The 19,002-nt window shown below is 43.1% G+C and overlaps 1 protein-coding gene across 31 annotated transcripts in view; it reads right to left on the reverse strand.

The window, feature by feature from the left end:
• The window catches only part of KANK1 (KN motif and ankyrin repeat domains 1), a 240,862-nt gene that overhangs the window by 44,715 nt on the left and 177,145 nt on the right, over positions 1-19,002 (reverse strand). For 3 of the 31 annotated variants that reach the window (XR_012424765.1, XM_065530651.1, XM_065530643.1), the window contains exon 1: positions 7,270-7,376. The exons of 22 other annotated variants lie outside the window; for them this stretch is intronic. The gene's annotated coding sequence lies outside the window, so the exon portion shown is untranslated. Of the gene's footprint in view, positions 1-7,269; positions 7,377-16,954; positions 17,079-18,380; positions 18,455-19,002 lie in introns of those variants that run through there. 6 more of the 31 variants (XM_074017597.1, XM_045373171.2, XM_074017596.1 and 3 more) reach the window with 3 other exon arrangements.

The following is a 19,002-nucleotide window of genomic DNA, read 5'->3' on the forward strand; positions in this document are numbered from 1 at the left end:
GACTGATGGTGCTGTGAAAAATAATTACACTCTTGTGCCACAACTTTCACACACCATTTATGTGTTTTTCTTCACCAGATACCACACCTGACTGTTGAAACTGAAGAGCTTTGCTAATTCCCATTAATGTTATTGTCCCCTCTCAGATGAAGCATGAAGATTTTTTTTTTTTTTTTTTTTTTTTGAGACGGAGTCTCGCTCTGTCGCCCAGGCTGGAGTGCAGTGGCCGGATCTCAGCTCACTGCAAGCTCCGCCTCCTGGGTTCACGCCATTCTCCTGCCTCAGCCTCCCGAGTAGCTGGGACTACAGGCGCCCGCCACCTCGCCCGGCTAGTTTTTTGTATTTTTTTTAGTAGAGACGGGGTTTCACCGTGTTAGCCAGGATGGTCTCGATCTCCTGACCTCGTGATCCGCCCGTCTCGGCCTCCCAAAGTGCTGGGATTACAGGCTTGAGCCACCACTCCCGGCCGAAGCATGAAGATTTTGCCTGAAGAGCTGAGTCAGTCCTAGAGAAGTACATAATTATCACAGATTTCCACATTTAAAAGCCCCAGAGTGTAAGCATCCTGCTGTTCAAAGCAGTCAAAAAGATTCCACGTCAGCAGGAAAGCAAAGGAGGATTAACTCAGGAAGAGAGGCAAGTTCTCATGAAGCTAATTACTCAGAGTATGAAAGTAATTAAGTTAGCACATCAACTTTTCCAAGAGTGGAAAGTGTTCTAAGAAGACAGGGAAGTACAACAGCGTCCTTCTGAACGGGTTTAGCAGGCGACATCTCCAGATGACACTGTTCGCATTAAGCTCTTTGAGACCCAGCAGCTTCGCTTCCTATATCAAATTTGTGTGAGGAACACCATTTGTTAGAGAACACGCAATAAAAAGGGTAGCAATATGAGTGTTCCTCCTTCTGGCTTAAAAGAATGTATAGCAAATGAGATTTTCTTTTGCTCTTGCATTTACCAAAGAGTTCTTTTTAAGCCTGCTCTTTTCCCTCCCAGATAAAACCCACTCATTCAGTCATTCAAATGATGGGCACCTGCCAAGTGCTAGGCTTTTTCTAAGAAGCCTGAAATCCTTCTCCTCACAGAGTTTATACTGCCTATTGTAATTTCACCAATACCTCTTCAGGTTATAGGTAGGTAGGTAGGTAGGTAAGTATGTATTCATTCATTCTTTTAGAGACAGGGTCTCGCTCTGTCACCCAGGGTGGAGTGTAGTGGCACAGTCACAGCTCACTGCAGCCTTGAACTCCCCAGCTCAAGTGATCCTCCTGCCTCAGCCTCTCTAGTAGCTAGGACTACAGATGTGTGTCATCAAACTTGGCTAATTTTTAAATTTTTTATAGAGATGGGGTCCGACTATGTTGCCCAGGCTAGTATAGCTGTTTTAAATAGCTACCTAAACACTTCATGCAAATACAATTGTAACATTAAAGAAAGCAAAAGTATTTGCCAGAAGTTCATAAGAAATATCAGGTCAGTTGACACATATGTAGCATAACTGCAATTTTACAGGCTTGGTTTGTTTATATGATTAAGTTAGAATGTGGTGTTGCTTCCTGTACTCCTCTTTCTAACTCCTTTTGGCTTCTCCCCCGCAATCTTTGGATTTCCTCTCATGGATACTTATCTTGACTTTTTTTTAACAGACATTAACTTGCACACTACTCCTATATCTTCCACTGTCTCTCATCACTACCCCTCTCCATACCAGCTCCATCTTCCATGTTTACCTGTTCCCACACTCTGTAAAGAGAATGCTGATCTAAGGAAGATGCAGTTGTTACACTGAAAGATGGACGTATTCTTTCATTCAGCAAATATTTATTAAGTGCCTGCAATAGGCCAAACACTGCTAGGTGCTAAGCAAAACACACACAGAGCCTGTCTGGGTAGAACTTATGAAGCATAGGAGGAGACAGACAAGTGATCACATAAATAACAACCGTACTAAGTGTTGTGAAAGTAAAATACAGGCGTTATGCTGGAACAGAGCGGGGACCCCGCCTAGGCTACAGGTAGGGAGGGTTCTTCAAGGGAGTGGTAGCTAAGGAATCCACCGGGCAGTGTGCTGGGGATGTGTGGAGGGATGGGAGAAATTCTAGGCAGAGGAAAGAGCATATGCAAAACCTGCCACTTTTAAGAACTGGGAAGGGGACTTTGCAAAGGCTGCAGTGAGGCAGAAAGGGGACAGACAGAGCCCTAACCCAACAGCACCCTGGGGATCAAGTTTTTGCATCACAGATGCATTGGTAAGCTATTGAATGGTTTTAAACAAGGGAGTGAAATGATCAGATTTGCATTTTAATAAGATTGCTCTGGCTAGATGCTGGAGATTAAAATTCTCCTCAGTATCCTCCATTAGGGTTTCCATGGATTATTCAAGTCCCCATGAATTTTTGTCTAGGTATAACAAATTCCTTTGCACCATGTGAATTTTATCTACCCAATTAGAAAATAAGTGGTAATAGTAAGACAAGTTCTGATGGTACTCAGCCACTAGAACTTTGACACTGTCTGCATTTGGGCTAGCCAGCCTGTAGCCTTAACTCTGTCTGCCCCTAATACTTAGGAGGAAACTGAGAAGGCCCAACAAATTCCAGCTACTCTGGGCTGACCTGGAGACCAGGATCAGGTCTCCAGGCTTGTCTTCTAGGGCTGTTACCTCATTCTGCTACTAAAAAAAAAAAAAAATTCTTTAAACCAGTGGATGACTCACCGCAGAGAAAAGTGATGGGATTCCTTTTCTGAAGGTTATTAAAGTATGAGAAATCTAACCTGGGAAGGACGGATATGGCATGAGTGAGGGCAGGAAGAAAGAGGAGACAACATTTTTGGGAATCCAGGTTCTGATTTAGCATGTTGAGATGCAGAACACAGACTTGCTCTGTGTTTGAAACTCTAGGATGGGAAGAGCAAGGACTGAAAATGCCCGTGAGGCTAAGACAATGCAGACCCTGGCAGCCAGCAAGTGTCTCTGGAGGCAGGAGAGAAAGGCGGGCAGCACGCTGTTTCCAGCTTTGTGTACCTCTCCACCCACACCTGACCAGGGCCTGAATTGGCCAATAGGGAAAGCTAAAGGCAGATGATAGGGCCTGGGGAACTTAAGCAATATACTCTGAAAATGCAAAACTTCTACCCACCAGATGGTCTCCGACAAGCTGAATTTCAGGTTGGCTTGCCTCTAGTGTCCCGAGTGTTACTGCCTACCACAGATCTTGTTGCAGGTGACCCATACTGTCAGAGATAAATACATATCTAGAACTCAGATAACACCCTCTGCCTACCAGTTATTATTCTCAATCGTCGTAAGACATCAGATTGGCTATTTAATGCCAGTGTCAAGGGTCTATTTGATTCAAACTCTTTTGAACCCCCACTAGCCAAATCTAGGATAATTTGAGCATTAGTATAATTAATGATAGTAACAAGTTACAATCCATTGAATAAACTAGGTATCTACTTGTGAGTCCACTATGCTATAATAAATATGTTGGAATACCAACTAATATATACAAGGAATTATGTAAACAGAAAATCACCATGGACCAATTATTAGAACAGTGGCTGATTCAGGTAGGAATTACTAGCTAAGGTTAGTGGATAGAGATTTCCTACCAAAGACTAGGACACTGGTGTGGTCTCAGAATATCTCACCAGAAAATAACATCAATCATTAAAAAAAAAGGTGACTCTATGATAAGAAAGCTGACAAATAACCACCTCGACCAGGTGATCAAAGTTGACATCATGTATTTGCACGGGGAAGAGCAGAGCGTCACTTTTGCACTGTCCTGCCAAGAAGGCATGGCCTGGACCCTGCTTGAAACACATTCTATAGAACGTCAGGCCTCTCTTTTAAAAACCATCAAGGCCATGAAAAAAAGGTAAAAATGAGAACTTTTCAGATGGAAGGAGACTAAAAAGACATGACAACTGCATTTCTACACACACACACACACACACACACACACGGAACAAATATGGTAAAATGTTAACCACTGGGAAATCTGAATCTGGGTGAGGGAGCCATGAGAGCTCTTTTAACAAATTTTCTGTATGATTAAAATTATTTAAAAATAAGTATTATTTATGTCTTTCTTCATTTGCACATCAATGTCCTTAGGGTGCATGAGTGCAGTCAGCCTGTCACCAGGGAGCACAGACCAGACTCTGCTATTGCTCATAATGCAAATATGCAGCCTGTTTTCAGGGGCAGATGGCTTTGCTTTCCTGTATTACATATTATTTGAGAAATTTTACATTTGTTTCAGGTATTCCTGGAAACGTCTACAACTTCTCAATTACTATCCTTGCAAATTGATGTGCCAGGAGCTCCATTTTAAAGAATAAAGCCTAAAAGCTCTTTTCTGTGGCATAAAATGTCAACAATTTAACCCCAATCCAGCACCTCCCAGGGTCCTCCCAGCCCAAACCTCAACATACTGGGAAACTTTCAAGCTTATCTATCTTTGTTCATTCTATCCCCTCTACCCAGCTCATTCTATACCTCTACCCTTCCCCATACTCTCCCATCTGTCAAAATCAGCTGCATCATCCTTTTTAAAGGGCCCAACCCAGATGTCTCATTTTTGTAAAGCCCTACTTACCCTCAACTGCTCTGTCCTGGGAAGAACTGGTCCCCTTCTTCCCTCTTTTTTCCTAAGTCACTTTGCCTATATATGCCGAACTGTTAGCAGGCACATGCCTGTGTTTCTACCAGACTCTAAGTGTCTAGGGGAGGCAGAAGTCAAACTTTGTTTTTGAGACGGAGTCTTGCTCTGTCGCCCAGGCTGGAGTGCAGTGGCGCGATCTCGGCTCACTGCAAGCTCCGCCTCACGGGTTCACACCATTCTCCTGCCTCAGTCTCCTGAGTAGCTGGGACTACAGGCGCCCGCCACCACGCCTGGCTAATTTTTTGTATTTTTAGTAGAGATGGGGTTTCATCGTGTTAGCCAGGATGGTCTCTATCTCCTGACCTCGTGATCCGCCCGCCTCCGCTTCCCAAAGTGCTGGGATTACAGGCGTGAGACACCACACCTGGCCCTCAAGCAGTATTTATGTTTGTATTCCTCAGTACTTGGCGCTTGGTACATGGCCCTCTTAGTATCTGTTGAAGTGAAAAGCATCTAGGCATCTACTGATGAATAAGTATAACAGAGGAAGAGAGGAAGACATGTAGTGATTTAAAGCAGGCACTCTGGGACCAGACTGCCTGGGTTTGAATCCTGGCTCTGCTGCTTTGCAGCTGTCAGCAAATTAGGTTATATTCCAATTGTTTGAGAAAATAATAGTACCTGCATCAGTGTGTTGTCACTTAGAACAATGTGTGGGTTCTATTGTCGCTACTACTGGTACCGGATCACCCTCTGTTGTCTGGAGAAGCACACAACCCTGGCCCCCCAGAGAGGATCCAGAACTCTTCCTCCTCTATACCCTGCCCCCACCCCCATGAAGTCAGGGTTTAAGGTATTTGTGATACTTGTTCAAGATCAAGTAAGTTCTGCTATGGTTTCTTCTTCTTAAGAGTGGATGAGGGAGATGCCAGCAGGGCCCTGTACGGGATGTGTGAGTGTGTGCGTGCACTGCTTGGGCAGAGAGGTATGTACTAGGTAAGGGGGAGTCCTAGTCCAGCACAGGAAGGAAATAAAAGCAAAAGCAGACAAACACCCCCTAACTTTTAGAGTATATTATGGCCAGGTTAAAATATCTCCATCTCACAACATGAGGACAAAGGTGAGTGCTGATTATTCTGCACACTCATTCTGCAGCTCTCCTGAAGTCCTCAGGGCACAGTGCTCTCTAACACACCATGCAGAGACAGTGCTTTAAACCACCTAGAGCACCTCCATGGTAGTCATCCTGAATGGCCTGCCTAGGCTGGGGGAAGGTATACTTTTCTTTTCATAAAACAAGAACAGGAACTATGATCACTTCCCAGTTCATGGATGAGCAATGGGCAGGAGAGCCCTGGAATCATACAACGCAGTGATGTGATTCATACCCTTAAAACGAGGGGGTCAGTGGGACTCTGATTTCCAAAGTTCCTTCCAGGCTATGAGTAGCTGTTGACTATACTTGATACAAAATTTCTTAACATGGCATGCTATGTAACCAAGTGAAGAAAAATGAATCACAGCAGGTGTCAGACCAGATGAGCTCAGGCAGACAGAGCCTGCAGTCTTCCCCTCTGCACATCCCACTCAGTGGCACCTTTCCAGCTGCATCCTAACTGGCATGACCTAACGATCCCCAGTGCAGTGTCCCTCCTGGGTATTGCCAGTTCTACTCTGGGCATGATTTTAGAGGCCAGAAGCCAGGCTGCACGTAAGAGTGAGGGGAAGACAGCGGAAAGGGTTACTATTCTCAGTAGTGGAACAGCCTGTCTTAATAAAGGGCACATTGTGCTAGGGAGGCATGTGATGGTAACAGGGGCCTTGCGGTTCATACAGTGGCCCTCTTCTCCAGTGTTCAGTGCCGACTACAAGAGGCAGCAACTCTTCACCCCAAATCTGTCTCAAAAGAGCCAAAATGCCATGGGTACCTCAGTGCAACCCCAACTATGCTGCTCTCTAATGTCCACTGTCTAATTTTAAAAGTTATTGCTGAAATACAGCCCAAATCGATCATGCATGCACAGAAGAGAATGAGCTTGGACTGTTATTTTCCAAACTTTCTTCAAAAGTAACATGCTGTTCTAAGCGTAAAAAGGAAATGTGCCAGTCCAGAGAGTAACTCTGTGAAAAGCAGAAAGGAGCACCGGCTCACTGAGGGATAAAACAGGCTTTTCTAACAAAACATTACAGTTTTTTGGCCAGGGGGAGGTGAGGGGCAGTGGAAAACTATTATTTGTATGAATCCCTGTCCTTATTTTGTTTTATAGTGTTTATAAGAGAAAAAGAAGCCAGCTTTAATGAATATTGAGCAACTCCCTATTAGAAAAACAGAGCTGAAAACAAATACCCAAAGATGGACTTAGCAACAAAAAAGGAAATTCTTGAATTGAACTAAACCTTAAACTTAAAAACTCAAATGTTAGCATATATATATGTACAACCATTCACTCCTGCAACAATGACATCTTTATGTTAAAGCCATAGGTAAAGCTGAAATTTTCACTGGACCAAAAATCAAGTACTGGGTTATTCTTTCTGGCTTGAAGTAAAAGCAAATCTTTTTCACAACACACAGAGCTCGAGTTTATATTTCACCAACCCCCACTCAAACATCATGCTCTCCTCCTCTCTTTCTTTTGTGGGCATTCTTACTTACCCACCCAGAAACAAAATAACTGTGATTTTCAGCGAGCAGGAAGCCAGGTCTCAGGCAAACTTCCCTCAGCATTAAAGGGACTCCACACATTAGCAGGCATAGAGCCCAGGAGCTGTTGCAGAGAATTTATTTATACCCATTTGGAATTTCCTGACGAACTAACAGCCTGCTGGCCACGGGGTTTAATTCCAGGACTCTCGGCGTCAGTGAGACAGCAAAAATTACCAACTAACAAAACTGCTAGCAAGATCTTAAAAAAGAGACAAAGACCTCTCTCATCTCCCTTCTGATTTTTCACACTATCCTCATACTCTTTAGACATATGAAATGCTGACCTAGAAATGCAGCTGTAAGCCTGTTAATTCTAGGAAGAAATCAGAAAGGCACCAAATGTTTCCTTATTGTTTGTGCTGACTTACTCCCTCTTTTCCCAACCCTCCACTGCAGAGAAAGGCTCTCTGTTATAATTTAAGTTATGGCACAGCAGCTGGCTTGTGAAGGAAATGATTTAGTTTTATGCTGAACCGAGGCTGGAGTGGAGGCAAGTGGTTCCTTTTAGGTTTCAACATATAATTAGAAGCTAAAAACAATTACCATTTGTAAACCATAGGCCCAAGCCTCTTTCCCTTGCTCTGTACCTTCATACACTTAAACACTGCATTGCTAACATCTTCAGCAACCTTTGTTTTTGTTTCAAAAAGTTAGTAAGAATGGTATGTTCCCCTAATGATTTAAATTCATCACCTCAAAAAAAAAAAAAGTTTTTTTGGGATAGTGTATCACTCTGTCACTTAGGCTGGAGTGCAGCAGTGCAATCACAGCTCACTGCAGCCTCAACCTCCTGGGCTCATGTGATCCTCCTACCTCCGCCTCCAGGCATATGACACCATGCCCAGCTAATTTCTGTATTTTTTGTAGCGGTGGGGTCTTACTATGTTGCCCAGGTTGGGCTCAAATGCCTGAGCTCAAGAAGTCCTCTGGCTTTGGTTTCCCAAAGTGCTGGGATTACAGGCATGAACCAACACACACGGCCCAGATTTTTTTTTTTTTTCAAAAGCAGAAGAAAACATTTTTGTCAAAAGTAAATGATAAAATAAAGCTCAAGAGAATTTTTAGAGTTATAGGTATGTTCTAAAACTGGATTATGGATATACAACTGTCCACATTTACTAAAACTTATCAAACCATACACTTAAAATGGGTGAATTCTATGGTATGTAAAACAGCTCAATAACGTTTAATTTTTAAGTCAAAAAAAAAAGGAAGAAATAACGTAACCCAAATCTCTTACTAATGGAGGTCTTGTGGAAAGTAATATGAAATTATTTGGATCTGCTATTTCAAAATATCTGGCACTTGAAGCTTTGTTGTTAGTTATTTTTTAATCTGTTGGTTTATTTGGTATAAACCAAGCCCAAATAAGTGCCATGGTCTTATAGAGTTTAATCTTTGTATCTTCACACAGGAAAATGTGTGTCTCAAAGATAATCACCTTTAAGGTCTCCCATCAGTAACTGTGGTCACCAGTAAGAGAACAGACAGAAGGAAAGTAAATGGAATAAGGCAGGGCATGTGCAGGCACCAAGATGAGCCAAACTAGGCAGGTCTAGTAGATTCTCATAAAACGGTGCCCCTCTCTACACAGCTGTCCTGTGTTTTGAATTTTACAAAACAAGCTATTTAGAGTCATCCCTCATCTTTGTTAATCTGTTTTATTGTTTAGAACTGGCTTTGCTTGCCTGCCATGTGATAAAATTCAGTAAATCTTGTTCAATTAGTGCCACATTTACTCAATGTACTTGGACACAGGTGAAGAAGGCATTTAAAAGAACCCTTTTCTGGGGGTGTGGGGGTGTGGTGGCTCATGTATGTAATCCCAATTCTTTGGGAAGCTGAGGAAGGATTACTTGAGCCCAGGAGTTTGAGACCAGCCTGGATGACACAGTGAGACCCTGTCTCTACCAAAAAAAAAAAAAAAAAAATTAGCCAGGTATGGCGACTTGCCCGCGTAGTCTCAGTTTCTTGGGAGCTGAGACTGGCAGGATTACTTGAGCCTGGGAGGCTGAGACTGCAGTGAGCTATGATCCTGCTACTGCACTCCAGCCTGGGTGACAGAGTGTTCTGGTATTACTCCTTAGTTACATTACTATATTCCAAACCAAGAATTAATATGGGCTGGGTGCAGTGGCTCATGCCTGCAATCCTAGCACTTTCGGAGGCCAAGGCAGGAGGATCACTTGAGCTCAGGAGTTTGAGACCAGCCTAAGCAAAATAGTGAGACCTTGTCTCTATTAAAAAAAAAAATACACACACACGTAATTTAAAAAATATCAAAAGACTTGTTCTTAAATGTTAAACGAGTAAAGTACTGAATGTAGTGTTTCTTGATCCTGCAAAAAAAAAAATTCTGCTACACTTTTATTCATAAATATTGTGTTCTGGTAAGAGTATAGATTATATAAAGCAGTCGAAGCAATTATTTTGCTAAAGTAGCTTGTATCTGACCCTGTGGGTGTTTGCCTGTGTGCTTCTGTGAAGGTGAGGTCCAGCAGAAAAAGTCATTGTATGCAAATAAATGTCTAGTCCTTTATCAGATGATGACAAGGGCTGGGAAGGGAAACAATTAAAAATATGAACCCCTTCTGCCTGGAAACCATCAGTCACAAAGATTCCCACTGAAGAGAGAAAGACACACCTATCTGCCTTCACTCTCTCAATATACGTACAAAGAAAGAAGCCAAATAAGATGTGGGAAGATGAAGATGTACTCAAGGCTTGGCCTCTGACAGGCAGAGTAGCCAGAAAAGGTGACACCCAGTGAGCAAAGGAACCTGATGGAGACAAAAGCCTTCTGTGATACAAGCTAGCTGAGAGTATACCAGTACAGTCTTTATCCCTGGGATAGTGACTTCAGAACTTTGAGACCTGAACCTTCAGTTCTTATGTTTAACAGGATTACTGCTGCAAGACTTTTCCCCCCAGAGGGCCTGCTCCCTTTGTCTAGAGATAAGAACAAAGTTAAATTAAGTAGTTTGTGGTGGCCTGAATTATACTGTGGACAGGTCAAGATGCCTATTTCCTGACATCCACTGAATTTACCTTTCTTCCCCAATGTTCCCTGTCCCTGTCTTTCCCCACCACCCGCTGTGCACAATTCTTCTGGACTCCACTGCTCCAGGTGCCTTTTACACACACGAACTCATTTAATCCTCACAAGCCTACAGCAAGGTATGATTATTTCGGTCTTTCACAGGTGAAGTGTATGTCATGCGTAAGCATGCTACTATTCTACTGCTACTGCCTACTCTACTGTTGAATTCATACTACTTTGGTACTGAAAAGCCACAAACTAGGGACATTCTCTCTTACAGTTCTTTTTTTTGTTTTTTTTTTTTTTGGAGACAGTCGCGCTCTGTCACCCAGGCTAGAGTGCAATGGCGGGATCTTGGCTCACTGCAACCTCTGCCTCCCGGGTTCAACCAATTCTCCTGCCTCAGTCTCTCAAACAGCTGGGATTACAGGTGCCCACCACCACACACAGCTAATTTTTTTTTTTTTGTATCTTTAGAAGAGATGGGGTTTCACCATGTTGGCAGCCTGGTCTCAAACCCCTGACCTCAGGTGATCTACCCACCTTGGCCTCCCAAAGTGCTGGGATTACAGGCATGAGCCACCATGCACAGCCTCTTGTAGCTCATGTAAACAACAACAACAACAACCAAAACCCAAGGACAACAGTCAAAACAATCTCACATTCCTCCCACCCTTTCTGTCTCAGGTAAGCTTACCTTGTAAAAACTCTACCTATGAGTATCTGCCTTACAGACAGATGAAAGGAGGATGCGCTGCTATCCCACGCCAAGGGCCTGGGTTATTTCTGTTATACTGGACTTCCCCAAACCCCTAAAGAGTTCAAATATTGTATTGTGCTACTTTAACCCACCCCTTCCCTTAGATGCTTGGGATGGGTGTGAGACCTACACTGTCTGAGCTATAATGAGGGAGAAAGTGGGTATGGCCCTTTCCACAGCACCAAGGCTCTTCTCCACCCACCTTTTTCATAGTCTTAGGGTGTGACAGGATTTAGGGGATTAAAAGGGAAGTCCAGCAAAGGCGCCTGCTTTTCCATTCCTCCTCCTGTGAGGTGTGCATCATGTTGGGTCTTGGAAAAGGACTCCTCCTTTACATGCCTGGATTAGCAGGATCTGCTCAGAAGATTTAATGTGAGGGCAGATTTTCCAAGGAGAGGCCACCCTGTCTTCCACATGAGGAGGGTGTTCCCTGGCAGAGGGGTCTGATTCTTGACAGGAGAGTGACTAGGAAGAGGATGCTATCTGATGGTCCTATCTTAAAAGACAAGAAAAATAAAAAGTCTTGTGTCTTCTTATCCTTTATTCAACAAATGCATTTCCCCAAATATATGTGAAGGCTTAAAACTAGTGTCGCATGAACTTTCTACACCTTAGACCTTCTTTATAGTTTGGATTGCCCCATGGTTATTACCTTTATCACATCTAAGTAAGAGACGGTCTCATAATATATTTTCTTTTTTTTTTTTTTTTTTTTTTGAGACGGAGTCTCGCTCTGTCGCCCAGGCTGGAGTGCAGTGGCCGGATCTCAGCTCACTGCAAGCTCCGCCTCCCGGGTTCACGCCATTCTCCTGCCTCAGCCTCCCGAGTAGCTGGGACTACAGGCGCCTGCCACCTCGCCCGGCTAAGTTTTTGTATTTTTAGTAGAGACGGGGTTTCACTGTGTTAGCCAGGATGGTCTCGATCTCCTGACCTCGTGATCCGCCCGTCTCGGCCTCCCAAAGTGCTGGGATTACAGGCTTGAGCCACCGCGCCCGGCCGAGAATATATTTTCATCCAAGATTTGAAATCAGCATTAAGAAAACCAAAATCAAATGAATTGGGGGACACAGAACTATACAAGAGAATTAAGACTTTAACTTAGATTACTACAAAGACTCTATAAAGGATGTAAATAAGGGATAATAAGGACTGTTTATCTCCTCACACCTAAAAGAGGTGAGGTCTGTAGAGACATTCCCAAAAAAACAGTGGGAAAGAAGAAAAGCAGGCCAGCCAGCCATAGTCCCAGGGGCTACCAGCTCAGGTTCTTACCTCCAGTTGCAACCAGCCCACCAAGCTGCACCAGAGAATAAGCCTGAGACAAAAGGAACCAACTGGAGTCCTACCTCCTCTCTCTCTGGCTGTGTTGTTAACAAGCCGCAACAGGCAAAGAAAGGCCATGGCAGCTAGAAAGAATGTTCCCAATGGCCCCTGACAATAATCTCCCCCTTGGACAGCCACAATGTACCTGGTCACCTCTCTCTGGAACCCAAGGCATTTAACAGACAATGCCATGTTTCTCTCTCTCTCTTTTTTTTTTGTTTGTTTTTTTTTGAGACAGAGTCTTGCTCCGTCGCCCAGGCTGGAGTGCAGATCTCAGCTCACTGCAACCTCCGCCTCTCGGGTTCAAGCTATTCTCCTGCCTCAGCTTCCCAAGTAGCTGGGATTACAGGTGCCTGCCACCACACCCAGCTAATTTTTGTATTTTTAGTAGAGATGGGATTTCACCCTGTTGGCCAGAATGATAAACTCCTGACTTCAAGTGATCTGCCTGCCTTGGCCTCCCAAAGTGCTGGGATTACAGGCCTGAGCCACCTCACCAGCGGCAATACCAGCTTAAGCCTGCCTTAGAGCAAGTGATGGAGAGAAAGCAGATAACTACAACTTTCACAAGAGGAGGCAGAACGCAAGAGTGTGTGTGTGACATGGTGAAAGCCATCTGTTCACCCAGGAAACATACCCAGGTGAAGCGTCACACATGGATTCACAGAGCGACCAACTGGGAACTTAGGGGAAAAAGTAGCAAGAAAATTGCAAAGTGTATAGCACATCAGATTGGCAACTGGCAGGGCTCAGGCCCACAAATTCTTATGCAGGTGCTGGGCCTGATTTTTGACCTGTATCTATGCCCAGCATCATGCCAGCACAAAGTAGGTGCTCTGCAAATATTTGCTGGTTGAACACTGAGTCTGCTGACTCTACAAGGACTACTAAGCAAGGCATTGTTGGGCATACAAAGAAGATGACATGATTCTTGCCTCTTAAAACACTCAAGTTTATAAGATGAGTGAGGCACACAACCGTAACTCTTAATTAAAAGCAACTGATGGCAACTATGTAATAGAAATAATAATAGAATAATAACAGATTAGGAATAAAGAAGAGGAAGAGAGGAACTCCCACTGGGAGTATCTGAGAATGCTTGTTGGGAGAGGTAAGAGAGGTTGCAGGACTTGAAGGATAACAAGGGCTTATATTAATAGATATGGGAAAGATGTTCATGTTAAGAGAACAAAGCCACTAACTGGGAAACAGGACAGGGTAGGACTGGGAAACAGCACTGGGAGGGAGCAGATGCCCCTATTTCTTTTTTTTTTTTTTTTTTGAGACGGAGTCTCGCTCTGTCGCCCAGGCTGGAGTGCAGTGGCCAGATCTCAGCTCACTGCAAGCTCCGCCTCCCGGGTTCCCACCATTCTCCTGCCTCAGCCTCCCGAGTAGCTGGGACCACAGGCGCCGCCACCTCGCCCGGCTAATTTTTTGTGTTTTTAGTAGAGACGGGGTTTCGCCGTGTTAGCCAGGATGGTCTCGATCTCCTGACCTTGTGATCCGCCCGTCTCGGCCTCCCAAAGTGCTGGGATTACAGGCTTGAGCCACCGCGCCCGGCCGATGCCCCTATTTCTTACACAACTCATACAGCTGGTCTCTGAGTACCTGTTGTCACGGACCTCTGGAAAGGCCTACTGTGATTTTTATACACACAAGAACGGAAGAAACAGAAACAGACCATGATTTCAGCCAAAATAAGGCCCAAAACAAAAGTTCAGAGTTAAGAGAAGGAAATAATAGTTAGAGATTAAAGTTTGTGAAAGTGAGAATGTTTGGGGAGACAGAAAAGTAACAGAAGAATACAAAGCTCAATGATCCTTAATCTTGCCAGCCATCCTTATGTATACAAAACCACAAAGCTGGGAGAAAAAGGCAAAGAAGGACCAATGCTCACAGCCTCGGGGCTGGTCCATTACACAAAGAAGGAAAATGGCCACCCTTCTGCCAAATAAACCTGTATGGTCATTGAAAAGTGAGTGACTGAATGAATGAACTCACTGAACTGAAGTATTTCTATGGAGTTACATAGCATTCCTTCCAGTAGTCCCCAAACACCACCCCAATTTAAATTCAGCAGTATTTGCAAAGTCTCATCATCAAAGCGTCCAGGGACAATATGCCAAAGGATAATACGCCAGAGGAAAAGCCCCCAGCCCTAAGCTCCCTTTACCTTTCTGGAAGATGTTCTGTCTCAGGTTTCTTCATTTACAATCAGTGTTCTGAGGTGTTGTGAATTCCAGCTGCTGTTTTCTAGCACCCAAGTAACATCTAGCATGTTCCTCAGAGAACACGCAGCTCCAGCACGTGTGTGATGCTCGGGCCCACTGGGATCCCTTACCGGATAGGGTCATAGGTAAGAATCATTGCTCTTATGATGCGATGCCGCTATTTCCCCTCACACTGCCAAACGGCTGTCCCTGGGGCAGATTTGGAAGCGTGTAAAGTGTGGTGTTAATGGAAAAATCCGGTGGCAAAGGGCATCAGTGTTTTGCAATTAATTTTTTTTTCCTGTAAGCTTCATTGTTGAAATAGTTTGACATGCAAATCATCCCTCCCTCCCGACCAGTGTACAGACTTCCAGGTCTCCACCCTAGTGTGTTCTAAAAATCAGTGTATCATCAGGCTGATTCACCACTTGAAGAGGTGGGACACCGGTTGGGTTACGTGCTGCATAAGCTCAGCAAGTACTTCTGCCTCCTCTGCCAGGTCACAAGAAGACAAACCAGTCTTTGTCGCATAGCTGAGGGGAACATGCCAAACGGGTTGCCCCAAAAAACATATTCACAGTGCGTCCCTGAGTTGAATAAAGCATCCCACTCAATCCACCTAAAAACGCTGAGGGAAAAATAAATAAATCAGCTGCACTGTGTTGGGTATGCGGACTTACGTGAGGGGGATACTGAGAAAAGAGGAAGAGAGAACTTTTTTTCTGGTTTTAGTTAGGAAAAAGTAAGAGCTGATGCACGCGAGTAGGGTTTTTAAGATATTAAGCACTGGGCATATAAGTTACTGGAAATACCCCATCTCTCTCTTTTATGTTTTTAGTTGGGAATATTCTTCCCCCTTTCTTCCTGGAGAGTCTTAAATGTACCTGCTGTACAGAAATACTTCAATCGCCTTGGCCTAATGGACAGTTGATGCAAATGGAAAAGGCACTCAGTAAATTGGGCAGGGATGGGAAAACTGGGCAGGACAAGCTGAATCAAAGTTTTCACAAAATTATTTGCAAAGCGGATGGATGGGATTTATCAACTAAACCAAATATTGTGAGACTAAATTCAGAAAGCCACACAGCTATCTTTTGATTCTACCTAACAGAGATCATGTCCAAAGTATAAAAGATCCCTAAGGGAAAACTTTTCCAATGGAATAAAATCATGAAAAAGGAAATAAAATAAACTCGGTACTAGTAACTGTTAGTAGCAAATTGTTTCCATAAATGGTTACTCTAGTACTACCTCCTTTAAGTAAAGGTTTGTATGGTGAAATTCCAATTCCACAACCTCTAATCCAGTTGGGAGGGAAAGCAGGGATCAGGCAAATCTGGCCATAAACAAGGTAAGAGTACAAAGATTTAACTTTCAGGATAAGAACAAATCCCACAAATCCAACAATTTGTCCCTTAACACAGCTCTCCCTTATGTCTGTAGTTCTGTTTTTCTATCTGTTGATTAGAATGGCCTTCTCATTTTTATAGAATATTATTTAATCTGAGTTTCAGCCATGGCTTGCTTTAACTAGGACAAGAAATCTGGTCACTATATATATTTTTAAATCTCAAAATAGCAGCATACTTATTTTTAAGTGGTGAGATAACTCATCATATAGACCTACCAGCTGAGATGACTAATGCTATACGTACAAACGGGCTGCATTTCAAAAACTTGTGTTTTCAGGATTCATAATGAACAGCAGCCCAAAAGCAGAACCAGGCTTAGCCTGTAAAACATGAGCATACTTTTCCTAAAGCATGTGGAAGTGAGTAACTCAGTTAAGGCTCACTCCAGAAATATCCAACAGAGAAGCCAAGGAAGGAAAAAGAAAATAGTCTGCTTTTGGTTTTTTGAACTTAGAATTTCTACAACTGTTTGAATGAATCTTATAAAATCTGATTTCCTAGATGGGTCTTCTAAAAGGTTTTATTAGAGAAGTCTACCCAATGCAATTAAATTTTTTTTTGCCAGGAAGGAGCAAGAACTTATCGTTTCTGTGACTTTGAGAATTATGATAATATTTTTCATGCCAGATCAAATCAAACCACCTTTTATAGAAAAGGAGCCAAAGCAGTGGCTGTGAGCTTTAGTCACAATCGTTTTCCTCCAAGCCCATACAAACCTTTCTCAGAAACTGCACAAAAGAGATGAACTGAAATTATCCCAGCCACAGGAAGAAGGCAAACCCTGGAAAAGGAAGCGAACCAGCTATACCTTTGATGGGTTCAGCGAGCCCACCCAAGTCATTCAAGAAAGAGGGGAAGTGCATAATCAGAAATAAATGCCAATACTCACAATGGGAAGTCTGCTGAGGAAGAGCAGAGCACAGAGTTTTCAAATCCTTGTAGGAAGGGCCGTTTTAATCCTTTGACTGGCTACCCAGTCTCTTAGAATAATAGCAACAGCTCGAGTCCTTAACACAGCGAATCTCCCTGTTGGGTATTTATTTTGTGTGTGTGGTTTTTTTTTTTTTCCTTGTTGGCACCTATAAAGTTGGTACTGGACAAAAATCCCCAACCAAAGGGTTTCTTTGCTCAGTACCCAGGAGCAGGAGCACAGATTTTCTCCTTCCTACACTCAAATAGGCTGGTACTCACTGGAAGATAAATCATCCTTCCTTGGCTTAGCTTGAGAGCTAATCGCCTGTCTGAAATCTGATGCTTAAGCCATTATGATTGGCTCAAGGCTTGGAGCAAGAAAGCTTATAAGGTGAAGCTGGCTACAGGTTAAAACAAAGCCTTACGAGTTTATAAAACAAGCAAGCTCTGATGAGCGAGGGGCTTTTCCAAACCTCTCCGGGGAGTGGGTGAATTCTGGGGTTCTGATTAACCGACAAGCAAGACTTCGAAACCCAGGGTGTCCCCTATTTGTAGGTGCTCCCAGCATTTTAAGAGTTATGAAATTGAAATCTAAGAAGTAGTTACATTATCTTCTCAAACACCACCACTATAAGAAAATTATTTCATCTATAAACTTCAGTGTGAAATTAGCCTTCAAAAGACTAATAACTAGTTTCACTGAAAGTTGAAATGCATAATCTAATTAAATGCAATTATTAAACATACTAATACTAGGATGAAGCTGTATAATGCAATAAATAAAGGAATTAGAATATGTTTATTAATTTGAAATAATCCACACTAAGAAAAAAAATAACTTACCAACGTAATCCCTGTCAGGGAGGACGTTTTATTTTCAACCACTATACTTTAGGGTTTTATGCAGTTTTCTGAAATATATACTTTTCCCTTCATCTGTTTAATCAGAACTTCACCGATATCACACTTCTGATTTTAAATGTCAACATAATAAAGAACCTTGGACAAAGGAAAAACGTTCTACATGTCTAATTTCTGGCTTAGTCATTAGCTGTGTGAGCTCAGCAAGTTGTGTTTTGTCATCTGAGAGTATGGAAGGAAGCCTGGACAACTGAAATGAAAAGACGCCCTTTTAGTTCTTACCTACAAGCTTATGGTAGGTTCCTACCTATGTGTTTATGTTTTACCCTCTCAGCTACTCTAATAGTATCCAACACACTACTTATGGGAGAATACAAAGCACAAATAAGAACATACGTTTTAATCCTTCTGCAAATTCATTCAACTAGGAGACCCTGAAAAGTCACGGAGGGTACCCATGAATTAAAGCAGCCACAGTTTCTAATCAGCGAACCCTCTGCCTTCGGGGTAATGCTAACACAGATGACAGGTTTAAGACTCACCACTATGGGTACACCGCCTCTGCTGTGCTGTGTCTTTCCTTACAGATGGTCTCAGAAAACACCAGGTTGGTTTCAGCCAGACCAGTCAGTGCAAACTAGTCTTATACTCGACAAACAGCACATAATTCCTGCTGTCAGGTTCACCGCAGTGGGCTCAGAGTTCTGTTTGAGAAACGCTCCTGCCCAGAAAAATATTTACACAAGTGAGAGTGGGGTGCACCACACTGCAGCATTCTGCCTACCCTGCCATGAGTCTGGCTCTGTCTGATTGACCCGGTCTTATCAGTGGCCTTTGTACTCATTTGAGATCAGCACAGAGACAAAAGCTGGAGCCAAATAACTGACCAAGATAACAAGATTCAAGCCCCACAACAGTTACTAAAGCCATGAAAACACTGTGCCCTTTAACTCAGTCATCCTGCTTCTTTGAAATTGTTGGGAAATAATAAAAAAGAAGGAGAAAAAAGACCAGGCAAGATGTTCTCTGCAACATCAGTTACCATAGGGAAAATCTGGAAGCAGTCCAAACATCCAAACAAAAAAAGAATAATTCAACTGCTAGAAACACCATAAGGAATATTATACAGTCATCGAAAATAATAATTTGAAAATTGTTTTCTAT

The sequence above is a fragment of the Macaca fascicularis genome, chromosome 15 (assembly GCF_037993035.2).
Source record: "Macaca fascicularis isolate 582-1 chromosome 15, T2T-MFA8v1.1".
In the NCBI taxonomy this organism is placed as follows: domain Eukaryota; kingdom Metazoa; phylum Chordata; class Mammalia; order Primates; family Cercopithecidae; genus Macaca; species Macaca fascicularis.